The following is a 14,104-nucleotide window of genomic DNA, read 5'->3' on the forward strand; positions in this document are numbered from 1 at the left end:
AGTTTCCTGGGGATAATAATTTCAGTCATTTTACATTTAATTTGTATCCAACTCTTCATGGTCCCATTTGACATTTTCTTGACAGAGACATGTGGTTTGCCATTTCCTTCTCTAGCTCATTTTACATTTGAGGAAACTGAGGAAAATTAGGTTAAGTGACTCTCCCAAGGTCACATAAGTAGTAAATGTCTGAGGTCAGATTTGAATTCAGGAAGATGAATCTTCTTGATTCCCAGCCCAGTGCTTTATCCTGAGCTTTTTTTTTCCTGAGCTGTTGGAAAGATCAAATAAGATGACATATGTAAAGCAGTTCACAAACCTTAGAAGCATTGTATTACTTGCTTTTCCTGTTATTAGTCATTATTATTGTTATATCCTTTACAGTCATTGGACCTGTGCCCCAGCCTACTTTTACCCACCATGTAGCTCCCTTTTGAGTCACCAGAAACTTTTCTACTCCTTGCTGATTGTGAAGTTCCATGTTTCTCAATCATTCAACACTATCAGAAGAACATTTGTATTGAAAAGATGCTTTTCAGCAGCTTGGAACTTCACGATCAAACATAAAATCCTGTTTGTCACAAGGATCTTCCTATCTGTACCTGTTTCTACCTTTCCTATCTTCTTTCTCCTCCACACATTCTACAATCCAATGACCATGTGACAGTGTCTTAGCCCTGGCTACCCCCATGCCTTGAATCCTGTCCCTCCTCACCAATGCCTCAGCATCCTTCAAGACTCAGCCCAATGACCACCTGCTGCAAGAGGCCTTTCCTGGCTCCTCTACCCCAACCCCTGGGGTTTTTCCATTGAAGATTACTGCCTTCTACTCTGTATGTATGCTATATGTATCTGTGTATTTGCTCACTGTCACCCCCACTCTGATGTAAGACCCTTAAGGGCAGGAATCTTTTGTTGTGTTTTCGCATTTCTTTGTATATTCCCAATGCTTACCACAGCGCCTGGCACATAAAAAGGACCTAATAAGGGCTTGGTGATTGATTAACTTTGAATTATCTTTCACGGCACTGGTGTCAAACTCACATAAAAGCACAGGTCATGAATCCATACATAAGGATCCCCGAGCCACCCATGGAACAACTTTAAAAGGCAATGTTTTGTATATTTTATTGCATTTTTATTTATTTTGTTAATTATTTCTCAATTGCTAGCAACACAGTATGTTTTTATTATACAGCCAAAACTTTTTTTCAGTTTTGTTCTCCTGACCCTTGTCCCTGCCCACCCAGGACCATAAAGCCCTTCTTCCCACCCTGCCCCCCTCCCAGAACTCCTACCCCCTCTCCAGGGTGGTTTCCTATGTAGTAAGAGATGCTGTTTCTCCCCAACCCTTTCCTTTCTCTGCTTTTTCCCCCCTCCTCCTAGCTAAAGATGAATTTGCACATTACACATTTTGTTGTATTTTTTTAAAAATTCTGAATTACATTTTAATGTGATTCAACTGTATTCAATGAGGAGGTGGCCTCTGGACTCTGACACCTCTGTTGGATGACACCAAGTGGGAAAGCTGAATGGCTAGCTGGGCCACCTTGATCCACTCAGGCCTAATAAACTGCAGAAATTCTAAATGCCTTTCCTTGTTCTCTTTACATTCCTTTATTTACAAAGCACGATGGTTGACAGATTTGCACAGTGAAAGGAACAGAAATGTTCAACAAGGTTTTCAAGAGGCTGGTTATCTGGCTGCATGTCATAGCTGCTAGGAAACAAACAGCAGGGCCACTAGAAACAGGCCCAAGTGCAAGCTTGCTCCATTTACGTTGCAAACCAGCTTCAAGTTTCTTTCACCAAATGAGGCCTCCAATATGGCTATTCTTTCATTTTGGCTAAGCAGTGATCTACTGTAGGATTTTTTTTTTTAAAGACAAAATCCATGCACTTTAAAATAGTCCTTCATGCCTGGCTAATGACCCTAAATGGGGACAGATGGAGAAAAGTTCTTTCTACAGAAAAAAGTAGATTTTTAGCTAGAGAAAAGAGAGAGTCCTAGATTTTATTCTTGACTCACCACTAATTTGTTATGACCTCATAAAAGTAATTTGCTCCCTTGGCGTCTCAAGCCACTACACTAGACAAAATTCTATTATATGAGGCAACAGAGAGATAATGAGACAACAATGAGATAACATTTTTCTAAAAATAATAATAGCTAACATCTGTAAAATGTTTTAAAGTGTGCAAAGAAATTTAGATATGTTATATCTCATTTGATTCTTACAACCCTGTTAGGTAGGTGCTTCATTATCTCATTTTTCAGATGAGAAAAATGAGATTAGAAAAGGTTGAGTGACATGTCTAAGGTCACACAGTATTAAATGTGTAAAGATTTGAGCTCCCGTCTTCCTGACTACACTGCAACCACCTATTCCCTGTGCCACCTACAAATGGCCTCTCCTGGTCTCCTTGTCCATTTAAGTCTCACCCTTTAAAATGACCTTAAAGTTACCTTTCTTCAACTCTCTAAGTACAAACTTATCTGTACTCACCCAGCACCTATTTATTCACATGTGGTCTCCTGCATTAATATGTAAGATCCTGGAGGACAAGTACTTAAACAAAGACAGCAAGAGGGAGGAGGAACTAAGTCCAGGCCCACCCTGCTCTGAAACCACCACACACACCACTCTGCAGCCCCTCAGTCTTAGCCAGTTATCCTCACAAGTACAGTTACAGGGGAAATTCCTACTCAAGGGACAGATGTCATCATAAAACACAGTAAATCACTTTGATAACACACAACAAAATTATATTTGCATAAACAAAGTCAATGAAGATGGAATACTAAGAGAAAAAGTCTAGTGGGAAAAAGAGTTGAATCAAATACCCCTGATAAAACTCTGATATCCAAGATCTATAGGGAGCGGACAGAAACATGAGACACAGAACCATTTTCCAGTGTACAAATGGTAAAGGGATATAAGCAGTTTTCAAAGAATTGCCAATTGCAAACAACTACTTGAAAACATAACTTCAAATCTTAAATCGTATATGACAAGCAAATTATATTGTTCAGTCATTTTTCACTCTTGTCCAACTCCTCCTTGTGACCCCATGTGAGATTTCCTTGGCAAAGATATTGGAGGGGCTTACCATTTCCTTCTCCAGCTCATTTTATAAATGAGGAAACTGAGGCAAACAGAATTTAAGTGACTTTCCCAGGGTCAGATGTGGTCACTGTGCTGAGTATTTTTGCTTTGCTATGAGGTAGGATTAATTCTGTAGGGAGAGTTAGGAATATTTCCAGTAATGACTATAATATGGAAACAAAAGGCAAAAATAAAACTTTTTTTCAAAGAAGACAAGGCCATAGGTTTGAAGTTGAAAAATGGCTTAGATATCCTATGAAAAGATGTCTATTTTATATTTACTTACATGTGTAAACACTACCTCTCCCAAAAGAATACAAGCTTTTTGAGAATAGGGATTATTTAATTTTTGTCTTCATATTCCCCAAGAACCTAGCCCAGTACCTCCCCCATACTTTAATAAATGCTTATTGGTTATTTAAGCAAATGAACCCCTCCTCCCCCTAGAATTGATAATGTAATAACTTTCTCAAATAGCCTCTTTCTAATATCTGATGGCTGCTTACAGGCAGGCAGTTCCCTTAAATGTCTACCCCTAAATTCCTTCTGCTGCAACCTTAGCTCATTTCATCTTTTCCTGGTCTCTTTGGAAGCAAAGAATGAGGGCTCACCATAATTCATGCAGAATAACTCTAATGTCTTAAGATCTAACTTCCTAAACTCAATTTTTTCAATCTATGCTATTCTGCCTAATTTATTTCATTTCCCATTTAATCTCAAAAGATGTAGCTAAAGTTCAAGTCAGAAATAAAAGCAATTAAATTGTAGGGAAATCTGTATCTCTGCTATTTTACCTTGCCAAATGATTACTGCCTCCTCCACCTGTTACATTTAGAACAGGATATGAGAAGAGTGAGCAAGCATGGCGCACTTGTGCAAACATGCAAACACACACACACACACACACACACACACACACACACTTTTGCTTTTTATGGCATCTGTCCCCACTCACCCTGGATCTCCTCAGCTACCCTGCTTACAGCAGTCACCAAGTCTGTTAAGTGCTCTTCTAACATTATTACAAGGAGAGGTAGGCCCTGGGTCACCTTAATGAGGTGGAAGATTACATCTGATGGGTCTCCATCTGAAAATTAGTACAGCCCAGAAGCACAGTCACCCTTCCTCGCTTAGCCCTCAGACAACAACAGCCTTTGTGTGCACCTGACTGAAAGAGAACTGCTTCCTTTCTAGTGCTAATAAGCCCAACAGAAAATCCACAGGAATAAGGCTGGTTACAAGCCATAGGAAAAGCCTGGCTCTTAACTCTCAGTGGCAATCATCCAAAGGAAGGGAGAGCATATCACCCAAGCTGCTAAGCTGCCATATATCTCTCTCTTTCTCTCTCTCTCTCTCTCTCTCTCTCTCTCTCTCTCTCTCTCTGGCTTAGTGCCACTTACCTGAGAATATGGCTTTAAAGATGGCAAACACTTGTGTTTCTGGAAGACTTTTCAGCAGAGGATGCTGAAGAATTCACAAACACAGATTACGCAGCCAACATTCCTTATGCAGATACCGTGGGAAGGACAGGGGGTCATCAGTTACTCTTTCCATCCACACCTACAGATGAAGAAAGCAATCACCAATATGAGCATTCTCATTCTGTAGGAAAGCAAACATGAATCTAGAGTAAGACTTTAATCATTCATATTAACTAGCAAAGAGGAGGAGTGACTATTTTAAATGGCAGATAATCCACAAATCATTCATGTTTGGCTTTGGAAAGCATTCCACAAATTCTCTGACAAGTTCACTATCCTAAATACTTTTCCATTTAAACTGATGCTAAAACAGTGCTATCTTCCCTGAACCCACAGCCTGCTGAACCAATTCACATCTCTCTCAATAATGTGTTAGTGTACCTATCTTCTCACAGCTCCTCCAGCATTGACTAGTTCTGGGTTTTATAATTGTTACAGTTTTCAGCCTATATACGGTGGTAGAGTGGAAAGAGCTGTGGGGATAGCCCAAGGCTCTGACTTGGGCCCCCTTCTCTTCTATCTCAATCCTTCCTTGGTGATTTCATCAACTTTCACGTGTTCAATGATCATTTCTATATAAATGATTTCCAGATCTTTATATCCCTACTCTTTATACAATGCAACTGTCCCACATCATTTATTACCTACTAGAAATTCCAAATCAGATGTCTTGTAGTCACCTTTAACTAAACTTAATAAAAACTGAACTCATCTTTCAAAGCCACCCCACTTCGACATTCCCCTTTTTCCACTGAGGATATAATCAGCTTTCAAGTCATTGCTGACTTTTCATTTTCTCTCACTCCACATAGCCAATCACTTGCTGCTTAGTCTTACTGATTCCACCTCCACAGCATCACCTGAATTCACCCATCACACAAGTTCAAGCCCTTATCACAGTTCACCTAGACTTGTGAAATTAACCTAATTAGCTTCCCTTGCTTCAAATATCTCTCCTTTTCAAGCCATCCATTCAGCTGATTATAAGAACTACAGTAGCAGCCTACCCAATCCACTAAAGAAGAACCCCTGGGACAGCTCAAAGCTCCTTGCTAAATAAAGCAGGTAATATCCCAAAGTCACTTTTCCTTCAAGCAGTATCAACTACCTTCCAATAGCCCCAGAGTCTTCCCTCCCTTCCACCAGTATGAATCAACACCAATGGCCACCCCATAAGTGCTCCTCACTCCTTCTCCCAATGCTAGGTTGACCTAGATCCACATACAAACATTACAAAATGATCAGACTTGACAGGTTTGAGGAGAGTGCCCCATTCTCTCCAGGGCTCCAATGGACCAGAATGACTTCTACCATCTTTCTTGAACATCCAACATATCCTAAGTTGGTCCCCTCAAGTTTGTCTTCTTACACTGTATTCCCTTCCATATGCTGTTCGGTCCAATGACACTGGCCTCCATACTATTCCATGTCTCAGCTCTGGGCATTTTCTGCAATTGTCTCCTTGCTTGAAATGCTCTCCCTTCTCATGGCCACCTACTGTGTTCCTTGGCTTCCTTTATGTCCCAGCTGAAGCTTCATCTTTTACAGGAAGCTTTTCCCAACCTCTGTAAATTCTAGAGCCTTCCCTCTCTTAATTAATCCCTATTTATCCTATAGTTAGTTTGTGCATATTTGTTTGCTTGTTGTCTCCTTTATTTGATTTTAAACTCCTTGAGGACAGAGACTGACTTTGGCCTCTTTTTGTATCCCTAGCACTTACCACACAGTAGTTACTTCCTAAATGTTTACTAAGTCAATAAAGCTGCCTTGCTTTACGGTCTTGTATGCTCCGTGTTTCTTTGTATGGAACTTCAATATTCCAAACTGTCCTAAGTCTACCAAAATGATCAGCTCAAAGCACAGATCTAATTGTGTAACTATCCTGCTTGACTTCTGTGGTTCCCTACTATCTCTAGAGTTAAATATAAATGCCTCTGTTTGATGTGTGAAGTCCTTGATAATCTTGTTCCAATCCTTACTTACAGTTTTATTTTATATTACTCTCTTTCATGCATTCTTTAGTCCAAATAAATAGACCTTCTTACTGTTCCTCATATGACATTGCATTTCCCAGCTCCATGCCTTTGAACAGGCTGTTCCCCATGCCTGAAGCACATTCCCTCCTTATTATCTGCCTCTTCCTCAGCCCTCCCTGAGCTATCAGTGCCCATTCATTACCAGGAATTTACTTTACGTCCATGTGGTTTGCTCATGTAGAATATAAGCTCCTTAAGGACAGAGAATATTTCATTTTTGTCTTTGTTTTCCCAGCACAGTTCTGGAACACTGTAGGTACTAACTCTAACCTGAAATACTTGTTGATTAATTAAAATCAAATGACTGAATGCCATAAAGAATATGAACAAAACTTCTGAAAGAAATACAAACTATAAGCCACCATATAGAAAAATTCTACTATCAATAATAACAAAAGTAAAGTAAAACAACTCTGAGCTTTCATCTCATACAGAAATTGGCAAAGACAATAAAAAAGGGAAATAGTCAATGTTGAAGGAATTGCTGGAAGTCAATTTCACTAATACACTATTAGGAGAGCTGGGAACTGGACCAACCATTCTGGAATGGCATTTGGAATTGTATGACAAAAGTTACCGAACTGTTCATCCCCTTTGACCTCATCTCACTCTAGGAAATGAAACGCAAAAAGAAAGTTCTCATATGTATGAAAATATTCATAGAAGCAATTTTAGGGTAGTAAAAAACACTGGAATCAAGTAGGCACTCTTTGATTGTGGAATGGTCGAACAAATTGTAGTATATGCATATAACAGAATATAACCGTGCCACAAGAAATGACAAATGAGAAATGCAAATCTAAAGTGGATGGGAGGGAAACATTCATCACAGCCTAGAGGAAGACAGGAAATGTGAAGATTGGTGGGAATTGATACAAAGCAGGCAGAATCAGAAGAAGCATATGCAACAATGAATGCAAGAATATAAATAAAAACACAAAAAGTCATTGGAATTCACAATAAATGCAGTGACCACTACATTCCTAAATCAGATGAGTACAGACACAGAAATATGGATGATAATAGTTGGTCAGTTTTGCTAGGCTGTTTTTCTTTGTTACCAATAAGTATCGGGGGCTGTGGGTTGGAGTAGAGCAAGGATATAAAGAGAAATCATTATAGTACAAAAATATAGTCCCAAATAAGAATTAAAAAATAAAATTCTATGGATGATTATATCATCCTTTTTAATCAGAAATTAACTATACATGATGCACACAAATACCAGTCTTGGGATCACCATATAAAAACAGCTAGCATTTACACAGCACTTCAAAGTTTATAAAGCACTTTACAAATATTATCTAATTTTATCCTCACAACAACCCTGGAAGGTAGGTGCTATTATTGTCTCCATTTTGCAGATACAGACCTAGGTCAAATGACTTGCCCTGGATTATACAAGTCAACTAGAGTCTAAGCCTAGATTGGAATTCAGGACTTCCTGACTCCTAGTCCAGTATACCATCCACTAAGTCACCTAGCTGCCTACACACTGTATTCCTATAACGGTTAAAAATCAAATAAAACCTAGCCTCTGAAGAAACAACCTACCCATATTTAGAGGAAACACCATCATCAGCACCTTATAATAATAGAAGGGGTTCTTAACCTGGCATTTGTGAACTTTTAAAACGTGTGTGTGTGTGTGTGTATACACACACACACATATATATCTTGATGACTATTTCAATATAATTGATCTCCTTTGTAATCATATACATTTTATTTTATGCATTTAAAAATATTCTGAGGACATCCTAACAGGTTTCACCAGACTTTCAGAGAAGTCCATGGTACAAACAAAGGTTAAAAACCTGTAATTTACAGTGTTCTTTACCCTAGTGCATTGTTAGTGGAGTTGTGAATGGATCGAACCATTCTGGAGAGCAATTTGGAACTATGCCCAAAGGGCTATAAAACTGTGCATACCCTTTGATCAAGCAATACCACTACTAGGTCTATATCCCAAAGAGATCATTAAACAGGGGAAAGGACCTACATGTACAAAAATATTTATAGCAGCCCTTTTTGTGGTGGCAAAGAATTGAGAGGATGCCCATCAACTGGGAAATGGCTGAACAAGTTGTGGTATGTGAATGTTATGGAAGACTATTGTTCATTAAGAAATGATGAGCAGGTGGATTTCAGAAAAACCTGGAAAGACTTACATGAACTGATGCTAAGTGAGGTAAGCAGAACCAGGAGAACATTGTACACAGCAACAGACAGCAACACTGTGTAATGATCAACTATGATAGATTTAGCTCTTCTCAGCAATGCCGTGATCTAAGATGATTTCAAAGGACTCATGACGGAAAATGCTGACCACATCCAGAGAAAGAACTAGGGAGTCTGAATGCAGATAGAAGCATACTATTTTTACTTTTTTTGTTTTTTGTTTTTCTTTCTCCTGGTTTTTCCCTTTTGTTCTGGTTCTTCTTTCACAGCATGACTTATGTGGAAATATGTTTAACATGACTGCACATGTATAACCTACATCAGATTGCTTGCTGTCCTAGAGAGGGAGGAGAGGACAGAAGGAGGTAGAAAAATTTGGAACTCAAAATCTTACAAAAATGAATGTTGAAAACTATCTGTACATGTAATTGGAAGAAAACAAAACGCTATTAAATATTCTTTTAAAATAGTGTTCTTTAACCACTGATTGGCTTTGGTGCAGTAAATCTTGTTTGATCATCTCAAAGTAGGTAGGGAAAGCATTATATATTAACACATTTTTATCTTAGAGATGAGGTAACAGAGTCAAGGAGGTTATGTGACTTACCCAAGGAAAAACAGCAGAAAGTCATGAACCTGGGTCTAGAATCCAAGCCTCTTGATCCCATGTCAGTCCCATGTTCTTTCCATTCCCTTATGCTGACCCCAGGAGTCAGAAAATTTGACTATCCACTGCTTACCTCCAATGGTTTAAAATATTAGGTGGATTTGTTTTGAGTAGCCAAAATAATATTTTGGTCATTTGTGATCATTCTTGATGATTTACAAGATTTACTCTTTCACAGGAATAAAACAATAGGCCAAGACCAATTCACATCAAGTCTAATAAAAAAACCTTAAGTGCTTACTATATGCTAGGCACTGTGCTAAACACTGGGCACAAAAAACATTTATAGTAGCTCTTTCTGTGATGGCCAAAAAACAAACAAACAAACAAACAAAAAACCAAAACCAAAACAAAACAAAATCAAGAACTGGAAACTAATAGGAAACCTTGGAAAACAGTTTCGAGTATTTTGATGAACTGATTAAGAATGAAATAAGAAGAACCAGAAGAACAATTTATGGAACAACACTGTAAAACAGAACAAAATAAAAACCTTTGAAAGCTATAAAAACTATGACCATTCATGATTCCAGAGGGTTAATGATGAAACAGACTATTCATTACAGGGAGGGGATGGATTCAGAGTACAGACTGAGACATATGTTATTGTATATGGCCAGTAAGGGAATCTGTTTTGCCTGATTATATGTATTTGTTATAAGAAATCTATTTTTCTTTTCTTTTTTAAAAAATGGGATGGGAGTAGGAGGGAGAAAAAATAGATTTCTGTTATTTCTCTTAAATAGAGAGTTTGTGAATTACTATTGATGTAAAATGTTTCATGCACTTTCAGGTGAAGTCACTATATTATCAGTTTTACTTTTTTGTTTTACTTTGTTACAAGAGGATTCTCACAGAGTGGGAATAATCTGTAAATATTTGCAATGTAAAAAAAAAATCAAACTTTAAAAAAAAATTTAAGTCAAACAGTCCTTACTCTCAGGGAGTTCACACATTTGAATGAGGAAGACAATCCACATACAACTGAACGTGCTCTTTTATGGACCAAGAGGAGCTGGATAAAGAGATCTCTCTCAGTTCACTTTCAGCCATTTTTATCTCATTCTTATTTCCAATTCCTATTAGCAAAGTTTTTCTCATCAAGCTTCAAGGCTGTTGGGGAAAATTTGTTTTACAGAATTCAGAGGGAACCAGGGGCTCAGTTAAAAGAAAACCAACAAAAAAACAAAAACAGATTGGGCATGCAACAGTTTCAAAATTTACTGTTCCTTTCTCGTTGTTTTCTACCAGATTCCCCCCCTCCTAATTCAGTCTTCACTTAATGTTCCGGCCTGCAAACACAATAAAATCTTTCATTAATATATCTATTAGATAGCAGCATTAATGAAAATAAAGCCCAATACCATAAAATGGGACAGCTCATGTAATCATTTCCATCTGGGAAAGTGATGTTCTAAAAGTTAATCAGCAAACAAACCATTAATGCCCCAGAATCTTTCTGTGCCTATGATCCTCTCCAGTTGTAAGCTAAAGCAGCTTCAGAAGCTACATTAACCCTGTCCATCGGGCAAGTACAGCAGTAACTTATTATACAGTGACCTAGTAGCATTTAAGAGTCAATCTAGTTCACAAGTGTGTTTAATTTACAGATGAAGTGTACAGCTGATTTGTCTCATTTGTGAAGTCAGAAATGCATCATGGTACAGTCTTGGGCAAGAGTGCTAGACTACAAGTTAGGGAGTTGTTGAGTTATTTCAAACAGTGTCCAACTCCTTGGGATTTTATTTTGGGGTTTTCTTGGCCTAGATATTGGGGTGGTTTGCCATTTCCTTCTCTAATTCATTTTACAGATGAGGAAACTGAGATAAATGGAGTTAAATCACTTACCCAGGGTCACACTGCTAATAAGTGTCTGGGGTCAGATCTAAACTCAGGGTGATAAATCTTCCTAACTCCAAGTCCAGTCTCTATCCACTACACCAACTCGGTGCCCCACCAGGTCAGGAAGACTGGGGTTCAGATTCAAATTTGACACTTACTAGCTATATGACCATAGTCAGGACTCTAGGCCTCTGTGTTGAGTGTAAAAAAGAGATAATCTTGCATGTAAAACATATCCCACCATACTGTTGTCAGGCCAAAATGAGATCATATATGTAAAGTGAATCGCAAATTTTAAAATACTGGATAAATGCCATTATTATAAGGTCATGCAATTTCTCCATTTTGAATGCCAACAAAGACCATGTCAACAGAACTTAGATTTAGAGAAATTGAGATGCAAGAGTGCCTTTTACTCAGTTGGTGTGATCAAATGGCAAGATGTGACTGAATGACCAACTGAAGTTAATAAACACTTATTAAGTCTACTATATGCTAAGCAATGAGGCTTCAAAGATCAAAATGAGAAAGTCTTGTTTCCTCAAGACAATGATATTGGTAAAACTATTCTACTCAATAATCAGTCTGTAAAAAAAATTATTAACTGCCCACCAGGTACTAGGCACTGGAGATACAAACACAGGTAAAAGACAGGTGAGACAGTTCCTGCCTTCAAGGAGCTCACAGTCTAATTGAGGTGACAATATGAAAAAGACCATGTATAATTAAGACATACACAGAATATTCTGGAAATAATCAATAGAATAAGGGCACTAGAACTGAGGGGTGTGGTGGAGGGAGAGGGAAACAGCCTTCTGATAGACTTATCAGTTCACAAGTATAAGAACATCCTTTGATCTCTGGTGAAGAACCCAAAATGGGGCTCCATAAATAAGCTGACTATAGGATCGAGGCAAACAGGCACACGTGAAATAGTGTCCACTTCCAGAACTGGCTGATGTCAATGCATACACTACTACAGTACCCACAAACAAATAACTTTTGCCATGGCCATCCTATACACATTCTGAATATTTCAGGAGGTGGAGCGATGGGAAAAATTTCAAGAGATGCCACTGTTTCAAATCTATCCTTCAAGAGGTCTTTTATTTCAAAAGAATACTATCCAATGATTGAGAATTCTAGGTAAAATACTAGTCTGCTTTTCCCTGCTGAATTGTTTCTTATGATTATAAATGCCAAAAAAAAACCCAAACCCTTGGGTACTGCCAATTGGTGCCTTTTTCTCTTTTTAAAAATGTCAGCATTTAACCATAGTAGGAATCCTGGAAGAAAATGATGCTGACTGCTATCTCAGAGCAGTTGAAAAACAACTTCCCTTGAAGGATATGCAAGGGGTGAGCATAGAGCTCACCTTGAGGTCTCCTGGATGGTGGTGATCACTTGAGACTGTATGGCCAAGAGCAGGCTCAGTGGCCTGTTTCTGCACATGAGTTATCTGAAAGTCCTGTTTAAATCAGGCTGTAACTGTAAGCCTACCTGAAGGAGGCAAACCATGTGACAGATGAGGACTAAACAAAGATGGCATGCAAATACAGAACAAATTTCAAACTAAAGAATCTTTAGATTGCACAGGTAAAGAAATCTTATTTTAAAACAAAATAAATTTTATTTGAAAAGTTAAAACAATAAATAAAAAAATGTCAGCATCCGATGGAATAAAAATTGAAAATATTGAAAGACCATGCATATCTAAAAGAACTAGAGGGAGATAACCAACTCAATTTTCTCAATTGATTAGAAAATTGGTTATCATCTACCAACTCAACACTGAAGTCTTTCCACAACCTCAGTCCAGTTCTTACCACTTATCACAACATGCCGGTAAGAATATTCTCTTTTCCAAATTCACTTCTCTGCCCTACTCATTCCCCCAGAGCAAGTAGGGACTGCATCTTGGTCCCGGTCAACATAAATCCAGGCTATCTGCTTTAGTAGTGGTGATTAATCTTCAGCAATTAAGTCGCACCCACAGACTCAGATACTATATCTTTTTTAAGACAAAGCCTCTGTAGCTAGAATCTTGTACAATAAACACTTCTCCATGGAATTGTGTTCAGCTTTACAACAAAGGATATTTTTATCCTAAATGATATTGAGGGGGAGAAGTCTACCCACAAGGACCTTTACAAGAATGGCTCATTAATTACTACACAACGTTAGTGAGAGACTATTTTAAATTCTCTGTATTGTGTCAATGGCCTTAAAATTAAAAAAAAAAAAACTAAACCTAATTAACCACACATCAGTTTTACCCTTGCATTTTTCCTGGGAAAGGAAGCTCCAGAGCTAACCCCTGCCCAAATGGAAAGACTAGTAGAATTCTATGAGATGGATTCTGTAAAAGACAACATATATACTCATTGAAGAATTCCAATTGAGTAAGATTACTTTGTATTTCACAATAATTACCCAGAAATGCCCATTTATGTATGAGCCCGAAAGACCCTCAGTAGAGGATCGAGTCACCAATGTGCCATTAGTTGCATGTGTGATTTTATACATCATTTAATCCCATATAGACCTTGGTTTCCAGAGGACCTGGGTTCAGATTATAGCTGATGATTATTACTTGTGTGACTCTGGGCAATCCACTTAGCATCCATGAGTTTCTATTTCCTCTTCTGTAAAATGAAAGGAGATTGGACTAGAGACCAGACTAGCAATGCCTTTTAGCTCTATGATCTCTAAGTCTCTTATGGTCTTAGGACAAAATGATCTTAAACTTCCTTTCTAGGAATAGGTACTTTGAAATCCACATTAGCAGGA

The 14,104-nt window shown here is 38.1% G+C and overlaps 1 protein-coding gene across 18 annotated transcripts in view; it reads right to left on the reverse strand.

Moving 5' to 3' along the window:
- The window catches only part of LYPD6B (LY6/PLAUR domain containing 6B), a 220,507-nt gene that overhangs the window by 105,526 nt on the left and 100,877 nt on the right, over positions 1–14,104 (reverse strand). For 15 of the 18 annotated variants that reach the window (XM_072613149.1, XM_072613139.1, XM_072613128.1 and 12 more), the window contains one exon: positions 4,508–4,667. The exons of 2 other annotated variants lie outside the window; for them this stretch is intronic. The gene's annotated coding sequence lies outside the window, so the exon portion shown is untranslated. Of the gene's footprint in view, positions 1–4,507; positions 4,668–10,409; positions 11,952–14,104 lie in introns of those variants that run through there. One more of the 18 variants, XM_072613140.1, reaches the window with a different exon arrangement.

This window comes from Notamacropus eugenii, chromosome 5 (assembly GCF_028372415.1).
Source record: "Notamacropus eugenii isolate mMacEug1 chromosome 5, mMacEug1.pri_v2, whole genome shotgun sequence".
NCBI classification, from domain to species: domain Eukaryota; kingdom Metazoa; phylum Chordata; class Mammalia; order Diprotodontia; family Macropodidae; genus Notamacropus; species Notamacropus eugenii.